The 19,210-nt window shown below is 29.6% G+C and overlaps 1 protein-coding gene across 2 annotated transcripts in view; it reads left to right on the forward strand.

Moving 5' to 3' along the window:
• The first annotated feature begins 2,266 nt into the window (after positions 1-2,266).
• brp (bruchpilot) overlaps positions 2,267-19,210 on the forward strand; it is a 205,482-nt gene continuing 188,538 nt past the window's right edge. For both annotated transcript variants that reach the window (XM_065510616.1, XM_065510617.1), the window contains exon 1: positions 2,267-2,365. The gene's annotated coding sequence lies outside the window, so the exon portion shown is untranslated. The remainder of the gene's footprint in view (positions 2,366-19,210) is intronic.

Genomic DNA, 19,210 nt, shown 5'->3' on the forward strand with positions numbered 1-19,210 from the left:
TCAATGTTTTTGTCTAGAGAATGCCAATTTACCAATTTAGTTTAAGTATCCCGTTCCAGTATTTATCCATCATATCTCTGTTTCTACCACCTTAATATACACCCTAATGTCAGAAATTAATTCTGGTTGATAAATACTAGAACGGTTGATAAATATTGGAGATCAGTGGCCCTTAAAGTAAAGCATTGGCCTTCTCGAGTCAAAAAAAAGACAAAAAAAATATTTTATTCCAAACTGAGTGAGTCAGAAAAAAACTTATACATACTATTTCAGCCATAACATGTCCTATATCCAAAAAATTATTATTTTTTTAAACACGTTAGTTTTTAAAAATATGTTATTTGGTCAAAATGGACAGCCAAAAAAAAAGTACTTCAAAAAATAATTAAAAATTTTCAAAAAAATTCAATATGAACTTTCAAAAAAATAGCAAACGATCTAATGGTTCATAGTGACAGTGTTTCAAAAGCCATTAAACTGAATAAGACGAATAAGTCTTTCGCAGAGCACCGAACACTTCTATCACAAAAGCAACTCGTAAAGTTAAATCATCTGAGAGCCAAAGCTAACGCTGGGTTGAAGTCGTATAAAATTCCAAATCGCAATGCGGTAATGAACTTAGAAGCAAAAGAACGAAAAATACACCTGTTTTGTGATGGAGTCAAGATTTTTTCCGGGTCAAGATTTTTATGTAGTTGATGTACGAGGTAATGTTAAAGAACAATATCGGACAAAGAACAAACTAAATTCCCAAGAAGTTTTTCATCAGACAAGCCATTTGCATAAGCCAATCATTTGTGACATTAGGCACGTTAAACACAGAAATGTATATTATGGAGTGTCTACAGAAACGTCTTTTACCTTTCTGAAAACTGCACAGATTGCCTTCATATTTCTGAGCCGATTTGGTATCAAGCCACTATAGAAAAAAAGCCCTTTAGTGGTAATCAAACAATAATGCCAATTTTGTTCCACGGAAGGCAAATCCACCCAACTGTCCCGAACTTCATTATGTGGAACGGTATTTGGCTCTTTGAAAAAAAGTAATTAAAGAACATAGAAAGGTATCCTGCTTCTTTGCTGCATTTCTGTAAGCTTTTTCTATTAGTTGCTACACGCAGAGAAAAAATATAGTTGGGCATGGTTACTGTAACCATTTCAATATTGTTACAAGTTTTTTAACTATATTATAGTCACAGTAACCATTTACATGATTGTGGTAACCATAATATGGTTAACTTACGATTCACATGATTGTCTCAACCATATATATGGTTACAGTAAACATATATATGTTTGTGACAACCATTTATATGATGAAGGATTTATCATATTATGGTGCTCTCGGCTTATCATAATCTGAGAACAACATATTATGATAAAATTATTCATCATAACTGTAACCATATATATGGTTGAGACAATCATGTGAATCGTAAGTTAACCATATTATGGTTACCACAATCATGTAAATGGTTACTGTGACTATAATATAGTTAAAAAACTTGTAACACTATGTAAATGGTTACAGTAACCATGCCCAATTATATTTTTTCTCTGCGTGTATAATGTTAGCCATGGTAGAGTGTTAAAATAAATCTGTCATATTTAGTGTTTTAAAAAAACAACTAAATCTGAAATTAACTAAACGGTCGTACGATCGTCTAACCCAGCAAAAAAACAGTCAATACCCGAAACCGGTTTAGTATATTTAAAATTTTCGAATAACAAGCAAACCGGCTTTCTATGAAAACAAAAAAGGACTTAAGGAAACTTATTTAATAAGTCTTATAATATGAAAATTATTTTTTTTTTAATTTTAAATCTAAATTACAATTCAAGAGAACAATTATGGTGAGAAATAAAACTTCATTGTCTATGTTGAAAATGGTGTAAATAATCGTATGTTTTTTGCAAAAAGTACAAATATTTATTTTTATTTCAGCGTCATGAAATCTGCACCTACAATTAATAAACATAATAAATAAAACATTTTTTGTAAAAAAAAATAAAATAAAATTGTGTGTTCTATCCGGTCACCGATGTATAAAGAAAAACCACTTCTCCAGATTACAGCAAAATCTAAAACCCAAACTAGATAGTTACTAAATGGAAATGCTTAAATTTCAATTACATTCTAACGCATACAACCATTAAAACAAAAGGCATTTATTTGAAAAATCAACAAAAGAAAAAACCAAAAAACGCGCAACGTCTTAGACATATAAGGAAATAGAAGAACGAAGCATAAAATAAAAAATAAACCAAACAAAATATACAAACAACAAAATCCCCTTAAAAAAATATTTCTTTCGATCCAAGGTTTAAAAGAAAACATTCAAAATTCACAGACTAAGCAAAGCAGGTGAGTGAACAGAAAATTTATTTAAAATATTTTTATTGTAATACAAAATAATAAATTCATCCAATTCATAACCATTTAAAAAAATAATAGTAGACAAATTATAATATAATCATTTTAATTCAAAGGAAAATATTTTGCAAAAAAGTAATTAATTTAGTTATAAAGAAATATTAAAATTTATTATTGAATATTATGGCTTAAATATTAAAATATTCCTCAACCATTTGTTATATATACTCAAATATTGACCTGTTGTTAAATATAGAGAATAGTTTTAGTTGTACACTGAGTATCTGAGTAGACCCTTTTTATATATAGAACTAGAAAAACACAATCTCAACAAATTGTAGTCTTTACCTCAGATGGAGTAGAACTTTAAATAGTTAGCAAAATTCCTACACTAGACTTACCAACACACTACCTTCTCTATTTATACATACTACACATTATCTTATAGTAAATCATACAAAAAATTAACTCTAACAAATTAATTCGTTCATGCCCTAATTAGTTAAACTTCTACAACACTGTTTCTGTTGTGATGCAGCCAATTACCATGTTTTACGAGAGATAATTATATCCCCAGGTGCCATTAAAGCCCTTCAGAATCATTTCGATATGCACGACGCCAATATTGGGCAGTCTCTAAGCATTTGTTCAGAGGTCTCATCATGCATAACGCAATATCTGCACTATTTTGCCCCAACATTACCTAAACAAAATTGGTGGGTTCTAAGACCACTATGTTCGGTAATTAGTCCAGTAAGCATTCTAAAATTTCTCCTTGCCTTTGGCATGCCTGAGTTTGATTCAATCCAAGAGCGAATTCTGTCCCTAGCTTATCCCCACGGTAAAGAAAGTTTCAGGTCTTATGAAACCAACGCCCAATTTTAATAACAAAAATTTTTGTTTTTTTTAATTTCGGCTTTTCTAATACTCTATAAAAGTTTTCCTATAAGTATTTCCAAACATGTATACAACAACAAATTCATAAAAATGTTCCTTGAACTAAGTTACATTAAACGAAAATTAAATTCTTTAAAATTCTCTGCAATTATTTTAAATAAAATTACGAAAAAATATAACCATATACGGACACCATACGTGATAAAATACGTGATAAAATACCAAAGAAAAAGACCCGTGTCTCCCAGTTTTGCCAAAAGTCGTGCACTTTTTTTTATGGGAGCCCAAAGATTTGGGGCCTCGGTGTCATTGTTGCAAAAAAGTGATAATTTTCTCAGGCTTATATCTTGCAAACCGTTCGGAATTTTGATTTACCCTCTGAGGCAAAGTTGTAGCTCTTGTCATAAAGAACAAAAATTGTCAAAATCGCAACTAACTTTAAAATATACTATTTTTTTTACCTTTTTCCCATTTTTTGGTCCGTATATGGTTATATTTCCATGACTTGAATCATTCAAATTACTTTAATTCAAATACATTGGATTAGATTTAAATTATAAAAAATTTAATCATTTAAAGGATGAATGAATTCTTTTCAAATAAAAGTCTTTGAGAATCTAAATTAAGGGCTTGATTCAGAGATACGTCTGGAAAACAATTTTAAAAATTTTATATGAAAAGTGCTACGATGGAAAAAAACTTGGAAAACGACCGTGGGTTATAGGGCTTGCCAAGTACATTAGAAACTGTGTCAATAAATTTCAGAAACATCCTCAAATTCAGAAGTTTTTCTGAAAAAACCGTTTTCAGTTATGTCCGTGAACTTATCAATTTGTAACTCAGTCAGTCTAAGTCCGATTTTAAATTTTTAAACGGGGTTGGAAAGAAAACTGAATGCGCTTTAAAATAACGTGCATTTGTAAGTCATAAGTATTGTTTTTGTTAAGAATATCTAAAAGAAAAACAATATTTAACAACTTTTTTGATTTTAGTCGCTTTTGTGATATGGTAGCTTATAAAAATGTATACAAATTTATTAAGGAAATTTAGTTCTTAACAAACCATCGTTTTAATTATTAAAATCGGATGAAAATTGTAAAAGTTATTCAAGTTTTCATTAACACCTTTTTTAATTACGACAAATCAATTGTCATATTAATTACCATTTTCGTCAATACAATTATTTTTTTAATTGAAAAGGCACCAACAACCTACATTTAATGAAAGCTTAATTCTTTACCTAACTTCAATTGTTTTAAATTTTGAAATCGGTCTAAGAATATGTGAGTTAGAGGTATAAAGTACTACGACCTACCCTAAAACGATTTTTTCAAAATAACTCAAAATTTTGAGGGTGTTTCAAAATCTTTGAAAACGGTTTTAGTATGTCCTCACCTAAGCCTACAAACTCCATTGGGTGGATTTTCAAGTTCTGACAAAAAGTGTCATTTTGTAGCAGAGTGTTATTAGAAAACTGCGTGATTTTCATATAAAAACTTTAAAATTGTTTTCCGGTTGTGTTTCTGAATCAAATTTTAGTGATTTAAGCACAATACGATGTACCAAAAATATATTCAAGTAAAGACCATACCCAGCAAAAACTTTACTTACAAAAAACCAGAAAAATAAGGGGAATTTGAAGATTATACTACTTATTATTCTACTGGAAAAAGTACTTATTTTTGTTCGGAATGTCCTAAAAGTAATCTGTTTTAATGTGTCCTAATATTTTTTGTCTGGGACACTACTCGAACCCACTTACTTAAATCGACAAATACTTATAATAGAGCACAGCTTCCAAATAATTTGCTCCAATATGATTATATTTGAACCACAGTGCGTATTATTTATTTGTATTAAGCCAATAAATCCAAATTTTTAATTATCCCAAGTCATGAAATTTGCACAGAATTTCCACTGTCCAGAACGCGACATTCTTACGTTTTTGAAGTGAAAAATAATAAAGAAATCTAATCATTTTTTTATAGCAATTGTTGTCATGTTGTAATATGTATTTGCTTTAGTTGTTTTACAACCTTTAATATGATTCCCTCGTTTCTTTCAGCAGCTTGCTATTTGTTTATGTCAGTTTCGATTGCTCTTTATAAGTGCATCTCTTTTAATTTATCACAAGTGCCGCATTGTTGATAAATATGGATATTAAAATATTATTAGTTTTTTAATATACACTTATTATGATAGCAACCGAGACACACTTTGAAACACACTATGCATTAATTTTTTTTTATTCAAAACCACTAAATTTTGATTTGAATTAAAAATGTTTAACCACTTGATTACAACCAGAATTGTTAGAGTATTGTTAAAAAACAATGATTTAAGTACCAGAACGCGACATTGAAATATCAGTAGAGCAAGACAAAATATATTTAAATTTTTTAATTAAATTTTCTTATGATAACAACTAAAATAGCATAACATAAATGGGTGTACGACTTAAACTGCGGGATTTTTTAAAATGTTTAGCTTTTATTTTGAAACATTTGTACAATAAAAATTTATTCAAAGTATTGGCCATTGTTAGGTATGACATTTTCCCATCTTTCTGGCATCATATGGATTCTGAGCCATAATAAATGCCAATATCGGATACTCTGTTCCAAAGTGAAGCGTATCCCAGAGAGAGCGTTCAGGTTCGATCGAAACAAATAAAAGTTTGACGGTGCACAGTGGTATGTGAAAAAAGAGGGAAATAAATCTGTAACTTCTAAACCCTTATTCCGATTTGAGGTAAAATCCCTGCCAGTTGTTAAGTTTTATTTTTTCATAAAAACATAATTTTTTTTCAATTAAAATTAAATTTTTATTTATGAGTATTTTTTAATAAAATTTTACAGTTATATAGATCTTGCCATTGAAAATAGAAAACTAAAAATAAATGTTGAAATTTGTAATCAGGAATCCTGCAATTCCCAAAAAAGTGTTGAAAAATCCCAAAAATGTTCTTTTTTAGTTTTTTGGCTATAACATCCATACCTAGGGCGGGGTTATCGGAACCCTCTACAAAACAATTAAAAACATATTTGGTCATCTAAAATGGGTTACTATATTTTGATATCGAGTATGCGATTTGAGAATTTTTGCCTTAAATTTGAATTTTAAATAAAAAATAGGCGTTTTTTGGATGGACCTGGTCCCCTCGGTATCAAGAATTTTCAAATTTGTTTTCATTTAAAATATTTAATATAAAGTTAGCTTTTCAAAAAGTATAAATTTCTAATAAATCTTTTTAGAAATTTTTTAAGATAACTTAAAAAGAAGAAAAGTACTTTTTTTAACCCGACGACACTTCTTCTTTGCGCTTGTCAAATTTCATTCAAAGCGGACTAGGGTTTAGAAGTTATAGATTTATTTCCCTCTTTTTTTTTCTCATACCACTGTGCGGTGCAAGGTCTGGACTATAAGGCGGATGAGGCGAAACTTCCAAACCACTTCTTTCTAAATAGCTATTAACAGGTATTGCAACATTTCGACTAGCTTTGCACAGTGGTATGAGAATAAAAAATGATGGAAATAAATATGTAACTTCTAAACCCTTACGACGATTGGAACGAAATTTCACATGCGCAAAGAGGAAGTGCAGTCGAGTTTAAGTTTTGAACTTGGACCTCATGAGCCCACCAGGACCTGGACCAGGGGTACCCAAAGTAGGACACCTCGGGTATGTTCAATTTTTAAAATGATCCTATTTCTCCTCGTCGTAGTTATCAATTATCTCTTATAGCTTAGGAGATATTCGCATTTGAAAATTTAATTTTCAACATTTTTACCCACCCTACTCCAGTTTTTTGGTGACCGCAGTTCCAAATATTCCCCGCTTTTATCCATTTTTCCTTTATATGATTAACAATAGATCTATATATCAAATAAAGAAAAAAGTGTTTAAAAATCATGGCAGAGTCCAAAGTTACATGCATTTGAATTTAAAAAAATTAAAAAAGGCGATTTTTCGCAATTTTTTTGGGAAAAATGTACTTTTATTCTTTTTAAGTTATCTAAAAAATTTCTAAGAGGATGTATAATGAATTTGTACTTTTTGAAAAGCTAACTTTATGTCAAATATTTTAAATGAAAAAAAATTTATAATTTTTGATACCGACGGGATCAGGTCCATTCAAAAAATGCCTATTTTTTATGTAAAATTCAAATTTAGGGCAAAAATTCTCAAATCGCATACTCGATATCAAAATATAGTAACCTATTTTAGATGGCCCAATATGTTCTTAATAATTTTGTAAAGGGTTCCGATAACCCCGCCCCTGGTATGGATATTATAGCCAAAAAACGAAAAAATCCCATTTTTGGGATTTTTCAAGATTTTTTTGGGAATTGCGGGATACTTGATAACAACTTTAAAAATATGTTTTTATTTTTCCATTTTAAATAGAACAAATCTACATAACTGTGAAATTTCATTAAAAAATATTCATAAATAAAAATTTTATTTCAATTTGAAAAATTTGTATCTATGCAAAATTCAATAAAAAGCATTTTTCGTCATATTTTTCAAAAAAGTATTCCATGAATTTTATAATTGTCAAAATTTATATACATTTTTGAAAAGTAGACAAAATCCTCTATCCAATGATATATAACATGTCTAGCTTATGTTTTTTACGTGTCAAATAAATTAGGGAAAACTTAACAACTCGCTGAGAATTTATCTTTTTATTAAACTAAAATAATATGTTCTATTATAATTTTAATAGCATTTTAGCATAATTTTTTATATGCTAACTCTTTCCTGACTGACATAATGTCATAGCAAAGGTCAAAGTAATTAAATAAAACTCCTAGCTAATGCTGTCTTCTATATGTAAGGTTTGACACTTTTCAACATATACATATATGATACTAGCAGCCAAAACAGTTAATTTCAAAAATATTATGGCCACAAACTATAAAAATTTGTGTTCCACCCGTTTTAAAAATAAAACTCTACTAATATTTTAATCATTAAAATATTGTCTAAATGTGAGCTATAATGACAGTTTTCATTTAACCAGTAATAAAAATCATTAACTCTTTTTTAATTCAACCAATTATAGTCGATTTAGTGTGTAATTTAAATTTAACGGTTTTTATAATGTTCGTGGTAAAAGTCAACCTTCTTAAGTCAATATGGGTTAATAGTCATGTTTTCAATTCTATTTACTACTTGTAGTTTTGTTGTTGTATTTTTTTATTTTGTACTCTCTCACATAGTTAGTGAGTATTGGGGGCGTTGGGTTGTGGTGTGATGAGGATTTGGGGGCCAAAAATAGTGGTAGACAATAAAATACTCTCTTGCGTACGTCTAATTTTAGATCAGTCCAATAATTTTTTATTGATTTCGATTTTTAACCTTATTTCTTCATACGCTGGGGGTTTTATGTTGCAAATATGTTGTGTTGTTGCTGTTGGTGTTTCACCGTAAAAACAACAATGAAGAAAACAACTCAAGAACAGTCTGATAGATAGAAAAGCATGCTAATGTTAAAGGCAGTAGGAAAGTATGTTGTAAGTTCTTATGTATTGGGGGTATGTATATGACGCTATCGTTCAATCGTCACCGAAACAATCCAGTCTCACAGAGGGTATGCGAGTGGCTGTTATCAGTGTAGCCAGATGAGGGATTTCTCTTCAAATTGGGGATTTCATGATTAATTTGGGAATTTCAACAAAATTTGGAAATATTGCATTCACTTTACCCAATGTATTAACGTCTTAACCTGATTCATAAATATTGTTGATATTGACACCCTCATATCCAGCGAAAAGTATTCATCAATAATATTATCAGTCTATCTGACCTTAAAAGGATAACAATTTACTTCACTGACCTTAAAAGGATAACAATTCACTAACAATTCACAAGGCAGAGCATTTAATCTCCAGGCATATTTCAGAAACATTGAGATCCCTATGAATGCTACAATTTCTAACGCAACAAGGAGCTCATGTTTTTATACCTTTACTTTATCCTTCATTATATTTTTTCTATATTAGAAGAAGAGACAAGTCCACATAGCTGGATGCCATAAGACCATATTAGCTGTATAACCGTTTTATACAGGAGAATCTTATGGTCCATGTCTAGGTCTGATGGAGGACCAGTGCATTTGAATAGATTTCAGTTTTATATGTGTCACTTTTGATTCAATTTGATTCTGGTGGGTCCATGAGATGGAGATGATACCAAGATACCTTCCATGGTTTTGTTCGGGTATCCTGACATTGTTAATCTGAATTGGGGGGCAACTATCTCTTCTTAAAGTGAATTTCATGTTTATTTGAGATGCCACTTCTCCAATTCATTGATGTGTGTCTAAAGTTGTTCAGCTGCTACTGGGTATCATTCCAACCAGTTCTAGGTTACTGTCCAGAACCTCTTGGATAACAATGGTCCAACATAGTCAACGCATTGAATTCATATACCGGTTACATAGAGTCAGTTACCTTACTAGCTACCAAACTGGTTACTTGATGGGTTTTTACTGATCTGAAATAATCATTTAAAAATAAATCTCATAGACAGTCCAATAACTGATTGCTTGTAAACAAACCTTAATCCGACAACTCTCCAATAGATTACTTCCGGTTGGAACAATAACTACTTTCTAAAGTGCAGTACATAATAAACGTTTCAAGAGACTGCACTCTAGGTTACCCTATAGTGGTAATTGTCTTCATTCTAGATTACCTAGGGTCCCCTTGAACGCTTTCCTAATAAATGTTGTTATTCAATGAACCTGTTCAATAGTACTGCGTCTTCTTCTGAAACCAAATTAATGGTTAGGAATAATACTATTAGTATTAAGGTGTGGTATCAATCATTCAAGTAGTAATTTTTCCAGGAGGCCGGGAAGTATCCAATTCGTAATATGAGTTTGGCAGGTATACTTATCATACCAGGAGATTTTCCTGCCTTGAGACCTTCGATAGCTGTCTTCACGTTAAAGAATAGCGATTTTATTGCGCGATGCACCACCTCATTAATAACACAGGGCAAACAATTTTAGAGGCTTTTTAAACCACTACACTATTTTAATGTATTGTGGTTCCAGTAGTACAAATATGGTCCAAATTTTAAATTCTATGGACAGATTTTTTTAAATTTTTTTTTTCTAAAATTGTGAATTTTTTTAGACGTTTCACATAATTTATGATAACTCAAAAAGGGTTAGTCCAATATTATTAAAATAAACTTAGAAAAGTTTAAATTTACATAAACTTTAATCTGCCTATATATATCGTTTTAATCGACTAAGTAGTTTCGGAGTTATAATAACAAATTGAAGCAAAAAATATATTTTTACATGAAAATACCAAATTTTTGGATTTTAAAAAACTCATGAAAAATCGAAAACGGCAAAAATTGTTCACATTTATTTTTTATAGCAAAGCCGCATGTAATAGTTATCGGTCATAAAAATCGATGGATTATTTTCGAATTTATTCACAATTAAGTGAATTCACTCATTTTCACAAAATTTTACTTTTTTGTATTATATACATAAAATTTAGTAGTTAATGTTCTTCTTTCGATTGATTGAATTTCCAATACATTTTCCCCATGCTATGTAAAAATTTTCACATATATATTGCTTTTTAATCGGCTCATTAGTTTCGGAGTTATAATAACAAAATGAAGCAAAAAATATATTTTTTACGTGAAAATATCAAATTTTTTTGTTTTAAAAAAATCATGAAAAATCAAAAACGGCAGAAATTGTTCAGATTTATTGCTATATCGCAAAGCCACATGTAATAGAAATAAAATGAGATATCGACCATAAAAATCGATGGATTATTTTCGAATTTATTTACAATTAAGTGAATTCACTAATTTTCAGAAAATTTTATATACGTTCAAGCTTGTACTTTGAGTGTACATTTTACATGTTATGTTTTTGTTAAAATTTTTGTACTACTGGAACCTCAATACATCAAAATTGTGTAGTGTTTTAAGAAGCCTCTAAAATTTTTTAGATTTTGTTGCCCTGTGTAATACAAAATATCATGAAAATGTAGATTTTTGAAGCCTACAAAAGATATTTAAATATTATTAATAAAATTTCCCGATAGAGAAAATACTTTATGTTTTTATCAGAGAGAATTGGTATTGAAACCGAAAACTTTTTACTTTTTTGAAAAACATTCTATGTTTGGTAATATGGTAGTTTTTATTTTAATCACTGTGAGAGATTTTCGATACGAAAATAATGTTAACAAGTAAGAGTGTTATATTCTGATGTGCACGATTTTCGCCATTCGTTAGAGTATAATTTCAGAGTACTTAGAACTAATTTGTGCAAAATTTTATCAGGATTGACGCATAATCAACATATGACTGCTCAGCTTTCCGGGGGGACATGTGTATGGGGGCTAGATGAAATCATGGACCGATATTGCTTATTTTCAATACCAAACAAACAGATAGTATTTGTGAAAAATTTCAGCCTGCTAGCTCCTTTCATTTGGTTCCTATCGTGTTTTCAACAGACGGACGGACATAGCTAGATCGACTTGGAATCTTATGAGGACCTAGTAGTTTTGGTTCTACGACCAATATTTCGAAATGTTAGAAATGGAATGACAAAATCAATATACCCCATCTTTATTGATTGCAAATAAAAAAAGTTAGAATTTTTTTTATTTTTTTAATAGAATTCATGTTTTAATTAAAAATAATCAGCCTAACTCTAAAAGAAAGTTAATTTTCGTTAAAGTCAACTTTATTTCAAAACTTTTTCCAATACATACATTCAAATAAATGAAAATATTTTTCTATGAATGTTAGAGTGACAATCAGTTGTATGGAAAACATTTTTTGTTAAAATTTTGAAGAGTGCCGGGTGGAATATTGTGACACTAGGCCTAAAAGTTAAGTGCTGAAAATTTGAGCCAAATCGGGCAACGATTTCTGGACGCGCATCGAGGTCAAAGTTCAGATATATGCAAAATTTTACTATTTATATGGAATAAATAGGTGAAACTCGTTACACAAAATGTAATAGATGTTCAAAACAAAAACCTTTTTTAAAATACATAATAAAACAATGGTAATGTTACGAAATTTAAAATAATAGTCAACTTTATGGACTTAAATTAGACTTTAAGACTTTTGTAGTTAGGCTGAATATGTGTCTATAATAAACTTTTGAGGATAACATTTTTAACATAAATTTTGAAATAGAAATTTGGGAAATGGGGTAAAATTTATGTGGCAACACTGGCTGTTATACTGAAATAGAGAGAGAGAAGAAAAAGTGCCCAGAAATGACAACATAGCTCTAATAAATGTCTGTGAAAGGAGCATGCATTGGAAGTGTTATAATTCTCACTTGCCCTCTATGTACTCTCACTCTCTCTCTCTTTACTTCCTTTTTTAACTGGGCATCAAGAGTATCAATATGGTAGTGAGTGGTGAATTTATGTGCCGTGTTGAATATGCAACTGATTAAATGGGTAGGATTGGGTGGGTGGATGGTTAGATGTGATAAAGCTGATTGTTTGTAGGTCTATTTAATATTCGTTTCATTAATGTTTTACTACAAAATACATATTTTCAATTTGTTTAGTGGAATGTTTTGTTGTTGCTTGAATTTTACTTTGCGCTCAACCCCTTGATGGGGTTGCAACAACGGCCGACTAACAACCAAGTTTCTAGGGCTATTAAGAGGTTAGTGAGTATTTGAAATTTTGTGGTTTGTCGAAAAATTTAACAGCAATTGTTGTGCTCGAGTGCATAAACCTTAAAAGTATTTAGTTTCAGTTTTATTTTTATATATGTTTTACTTAGTTTTTTAATGGTGGTGGTTAATTTATTGGCTAATTTTTAGACTTTTGCACCTTATTTTTTTTGGCGCGAAATGTTCAAAGATGGATTTCAATTTGACAGCACTAACCAGTACAAATGATTTATTACAATGTTTAAGAGCAAGTTAATTAAGAAACTAATTTATTACATAAACTATTCGTAGTTAGTTAAAGGTCCTTAGGACGTGAGAGTAGTGTTACTTTTGACATAGAAACAGTTTGAGGCTGCAATATATATTAAGTTTTTCTGTTTTTTTTTGATTTTAACTGCAGTGTTTAGCACGTATAGCCATGAATATTTTAGTAGAACATTTCAATGAGTTACTTTCATACCAATGCTGTGGGAAGGACGATGTTGTGTTTGTAGGCTTTTGATGTAAATTCTCTTATAAATTAAGATACAGGGAAAAGTTTTGCTTAAAATTTCTGGTTTATTTGAAAAAAAGATTTTTGCGCTATAGAATCACAATTCAATGACCGCTCATTTTAGTTCATAGTTCAAAAATGAACTGGGCAGCTCATCTAGTTTAATCATTCTTTTTTGGATTTTGAACGACCTAAGTGAACTACCACTTTAAGCAACTGATGGTTTGTCTGCGGGAATAAAATAAATGGCTTGCAACTTAATGGTTTACAAATGAAAAAAAAAAATATATTATTTAACAATATAAAATAACTCGGACTAAATATTTTCAGTTGCTTTCGTTTATGTCAGAAAAGAATTAAGTGTATTTTACTTTTCTATTTAATTGAAATATTTAGTTAAAAATGTATGTTCATACACGCAGAGAAAAAATATAATTGGGCATGGTTACTGTAACCATTTATATAGTGTTACAAGTTTTTTAACTATATTATAGTCACAGTAACCATTTACATGATTGTGGTAACCATAATATGGTTAACTTACGATTCACATGATTGTCTCAACAATATATATGGTTACAGTAAACATATATATGTTTGTGGCAACCATATTTATGATGAATAATTTTATCATTATATGTTGTACTCAGATTATGATAAGCCTTAAGCCGAGAGCACCATAATATGATAAGTCCTTCATCATATAAATGGTTGTCACAAACATATATATGTTTACTGTAACCATATATATGGTTGAGACAATCATGTGAATCGTAAGTTAACCATATTATGGTTACCACAATCATGTAAATGGTTACTGTGACTATAATATAGTTAAAAAACTTGTAACAATATTGAAATGTTTACAGAAACCATGCCCAACTATATTTTTTCTCTGCGTGTATACAACTTCCGGTCATTTCATGAGTACGTTTGAATAATTCTAGTTCATAGTTCAAAAATTGAACTAAGTGAGCGAAAAGATTTGGACTAGTTCATTTAGCTCAATCAAGTGAATCGTTCAATTGAACTAGTTTGTTCATAAACTACTAAATGAATCAAACTTTACAAACGTAGGAGCATTCCTGGTAGTAAATTAGTCGAACAAAAAATAAAAATGGACAGTGTTATTTCAGTTTTTATAAATATTTTCATATGTACAATGAGTCTCAAAAGTGAGTAAACACCAAAAATTATATGATTTTTTTTAAGATAAAGAAAATCTTAAAATCCATTCATCGATTCAAATTTAAAAGTTTCGGTTTGTTGGAGATTTAGTTCAATAATAGTTTCGGTCCTAAAAAAAAGATTTAAGTAGGAATATAATGATTTTTATGATTTTAAAAAATTCCCTGGTGTATACTCACTTCTGAGGCTGTGTATATGTCTCACTAATGACACTCCAACTCCGTCACAGTGGTATCGACTTTAAGAAAAATTATAATAAATATCTCTATTCTAAACTACTGGTGATATGTGACCACCGGGGTATCAAAGTTCACCACCTATTGTTTGTAAAGCTTTGTAAAGTTCGTAACTTGTACAAATACGGACAGATATTAAATTAAGTTTTATTATAAAGAAGATAAGGTAATTCAAGAAATCCTGTTTATTTCAATAAGTTTCTCTTAAACTTTAAAAGATATTTAAGTTTCAATTCAGAAATTTTCGATTTTTATTATTTTTTCTCAAATATCTTTCGCAATACATAGTTGTCAAAAATGTTTTCTAAAAACACTACATTATATCTACTAAACTCCAAACTAATATTCTGATTGTCCTATTTTTACATATCACGATACTAGTGCGTTGACGACAATTGATACAAATTTACTGCAGTTTACAGTTTATAATTCTGATACTAGAATATAATTGGATACTTTGTTATGTACATTATTGCAAAAGTTATCATTGACCATCACTATTTAAGGGGTAACGTTTCCGAATTTAGTAAAACTTTCGAACAATAATATTCTGAATACGTTTTATATAAAATTCATAACTGTAAAGAAATTGACCTTATTTGTCAAACAATTTAATTTTTTTTACCGAAATCCACAAAAAAAACTGTGGCAGATATTGATATTTTTACATTTTATTCCTTTATATATCCTTAATAAATACCAAAGTGGTGGTTTAAAAATTTTAAAATGTCTTTAACAAAATATAAAAAAATTGATATGGAGCATTGATTATTAAGGATTAAGGTTATGCTATGAAGACAACACTCATATATGTACATCATAGTCGTCGGTAATAGGGACCGGGAAAATGTGACTCAAATCACATCACTTTATTTTATGTAAAATCACTGATTTTTTCAATACTTAAAATTTCAAAACTTTGTTGACTTTGTTTTTCAAAATGGACCTTTTTTTATTTTTTTGCTTAAAAGAATGCAACAAAAACTTGGTAATGACTTGCAATTACTGAACTGATTACTTTTCAATGACTGCATTATATATAAGTAGTTTAGTAATGGCTGGCATATAATCTGATACATAATGTTTATGAGCTGATTTACGAAATTCAGAATTATTTCATAATAAAACGCTTTTAACGTTTTATTGATTAAATTTTTGTTGATTGAAATCTAATACAAATTGATGCCTTCTTGAAAACTTTCAAATATTTTCAAAAAATATGCACATGTGGTATGAATGAGATGAAAAATAATATTTTGTATGTTATACTTATTTAACTCCCCTTTTGTAAGCGAAGGTGGTAAGTACTTGCCTCCAATGACATCGCCGTATTAAAATAATGTTTTAAAATGCCAATGTATAAGTGGTAAGATATTAGCTTTTTAACTCATTACTTTTCAATGTAAGTTTTTGCTTGGAATGCTTAAGTATTTTCATTTAATAGATTTTTGGTGGCATAGTCTGATGCGATTGGGATTGATATATATCTCTCGCATCCCACTAAACTTGGTGCAAATTTCATCCCAATCGGAAGACATCGGTTCTAAACGCTGTTTCACTTCACATGGAATACCCCATATATCAAATAAATTATATTAAAAACGCCGTTCCAAAGAATTACAATAGATTTGTATCGACAATGAGTCAATTTTGGCAAAATATTTTAATCCCACTTGTTGAAGAAAATCTTGAAAAAATCATATATGAGAAAATCCAAAAGTTTTCGAGAATCGTTGAAACTGAATTCAGATGACTTGTATTTCTTTGTGATTCGAAATGTAAAATAATCAGAGGTTCATATAGACCAGATCTGTAAATGAATCATTCTTTTTTGATTTTAATTCATTATGAATTAATTCATTGAATTGAAAAAATGAATTGAATGAAATTTGAATCAATTCAAACGAATTAGACAGAAATGAGTTGCAATTCATTTCTAATTAATTTGAATTGAATTGATTTTGAATTAATTCAATTGAATTAGAAAAAAGAATTAGCAATTCAAATGAATGAATTAATCAAAAATGAGTTGCAATCAATCAAATTCAAGAGCAAATCTCTAGGGGGAATGAAAAATATCTCCTACCAAAATGAAAATATCCGGTACGAAAAATTGAAAAGCCATATCATGTATCCGCTCCTGATCAATGAAAAAATGGTGTTTGGAGTTTGTTTCTTCAAGAAGAACTGATTTTTATTTTAAAATACACTGATCGACAAAACACATTTAATATTCATGAAGCAATTAATAATTTTTGAAATTTTGTGACCCACGACCACCCAACGGAAAACTTTTTGCTAATATTTATGTTAATTTATTTCAAAAAAATAAAACTATCTTCCACAAATAATCAAAAATCAGGAAAAATAACAGTGTATGTAATGCTTGCTGTCTTTTACATAAAAACTTAGTTGAATGACAAAACGACAGTGACGCTTACTATAGATTTACTTACAAAATCAATTCAAATTTCAATCAATTCAAATGAGTTGGAAATGGAATTAATTCAAATGAACTGCTAATTCTTTTTTCTAATTCATTTGAATTAATTCAAAATCAAAAAATTTCAAATGAATTGGAAAAGAATTGCAATTCATTTTTACTAAATTCATTTGAATTAATTCAAAATCAATTCAAATGAATTGAAAACGAATTGCAATTCATTTTTAACAAATTCATTTGAATTGATTCAAATTTCATTCAATTAATTTTTTTGTGTGAATGATTCGCGAATTAATTCAAAAATTAATGATGCATTTACAGCTCTGATATAGACCATATGAAATCGAAATCTTAGCTTTCCAAACCTTTACCTCTTAAAGATATTTACCGATTTTCAAAATGGTTAAATTTCTTTAATAGATTGTGTGCGCTCATTAGTCAAATAAAATGTTGACAATAGCATTTAAAAGATGTTAAAATTTACAACAGTTTATATAGATGGCTGATCGTCAGGAATATAACATGGTCTCTTCAAACGTTTGAAGAATTGTCTTAGATTTTTTATAAATGACACCTGCGTGTCAGATGAACATTAAAAAATTTAAAATTGCAAAAGTTTTATGAACTTTTTTAAAAATGTTGAGAAATTTTAAAACTTTTCCTTCACTTTAATAAAAGTCGTGATCAAGCTAAATGAAAGCTTTCATTTCAAAATTATAATTCATTTCAAAAACTAAGATTAGTCAAGATCACCAAAATATGTATAGGTTTGTTAGATGATTTCATCATAGGAGTCAAATCTCTTTCCGACGAGCCATTTCTTCAGATTTGGAAACAACTAGTCACTCGGGCTTAAATCTGGAGAATAGGATAGATGATGGAACAATTTGTAGCCTAATTCATGGACCTTAATAAACGAAAGTTGGACTTTGACCATTCTCAACCCCCAGTTTGGTGAACATTAGTAAAAAAAATCATCCTCAAAAATTTTAGGTATATCGGTTGGGGTTAAGACGTGCCGCAAGCCCTCTGAAGTTTTGAGATGCATTTACAAGGGGAACAAATGCATTTTTTTTTTCAGTTTTTGTAAAAATTTTGCCATTAAGAAATTGCTTTTGCAATTTAATTTAAAAGAATTGAAATGTGTACACAATTGTCGTTCTAATAAGACATAAAAAACAGAAATTGGTCAAAAAATGTTGAAGTTATTAAAAATTAAAAATTATAGTTTTTCCGTACCTGCAATTAAAATTTTGAAATTTTCAAGAAAAACCAATTTGTTGGCAAATGAGCTCTATTTCCTTACTGTTATGAATTTTAAGTAAAACCTATTATAGATATTCCAGATAATTCTAAATATACTCTGAAACTTTTACTAAAATCGGAAAACGTTAACCCTTAAATCGTGATTAACTGGGGGGTGAGAATGGCCAAAATCCAACTTTCGTTTATTAAGGACCACCCTAGTGTGCACCCTTGCATTGTCCTGGTAAAAAAGAGCTTTATTTTTGCCCAAATGTGGTCGATTTTTTCATTTAATCGACCCAATATGTTGGCATAATATTCACAATGGATTTTTTAACCCTTTTTAAGGAAGTCACGCTCCCATGACTTTATTGGTCTTATGGCTACTGCGAAGTTGTAGTTGATTGTGAGAAAGCTTTCTCATAACCAAACGATCATTGGTTATGAGAAAGTGTGTAAGTCTTCGTTCGGCTAACACAATATCGTGATTTTGTTCAGTTGTTTCTGGTGTAGAGACTTCAATTGGGTGTCCAGAACGTTCGGCACCTTCCTTGTGCGGCCATAACGATATTCAGTAAACCACTTTTTTACCATTGCAATTTTTGGAGCAGAGTTCCCAATAGTATTTGTCAAGCATAG

The sequence above is a fragment of the Calliphora vicina genome, chromosome 5 (genome assembly GCF_958450345.1).
Source record: "Calliphora vicina chromosome 5, idCalVici1.1, whole genome shotgun sequence".
Lineage (NCBI taxonomy): Eukaryota > Metazoa > Arthropoda > Insecta > Diptera > Calliphoridae > Calliphora > Calliphora vicina.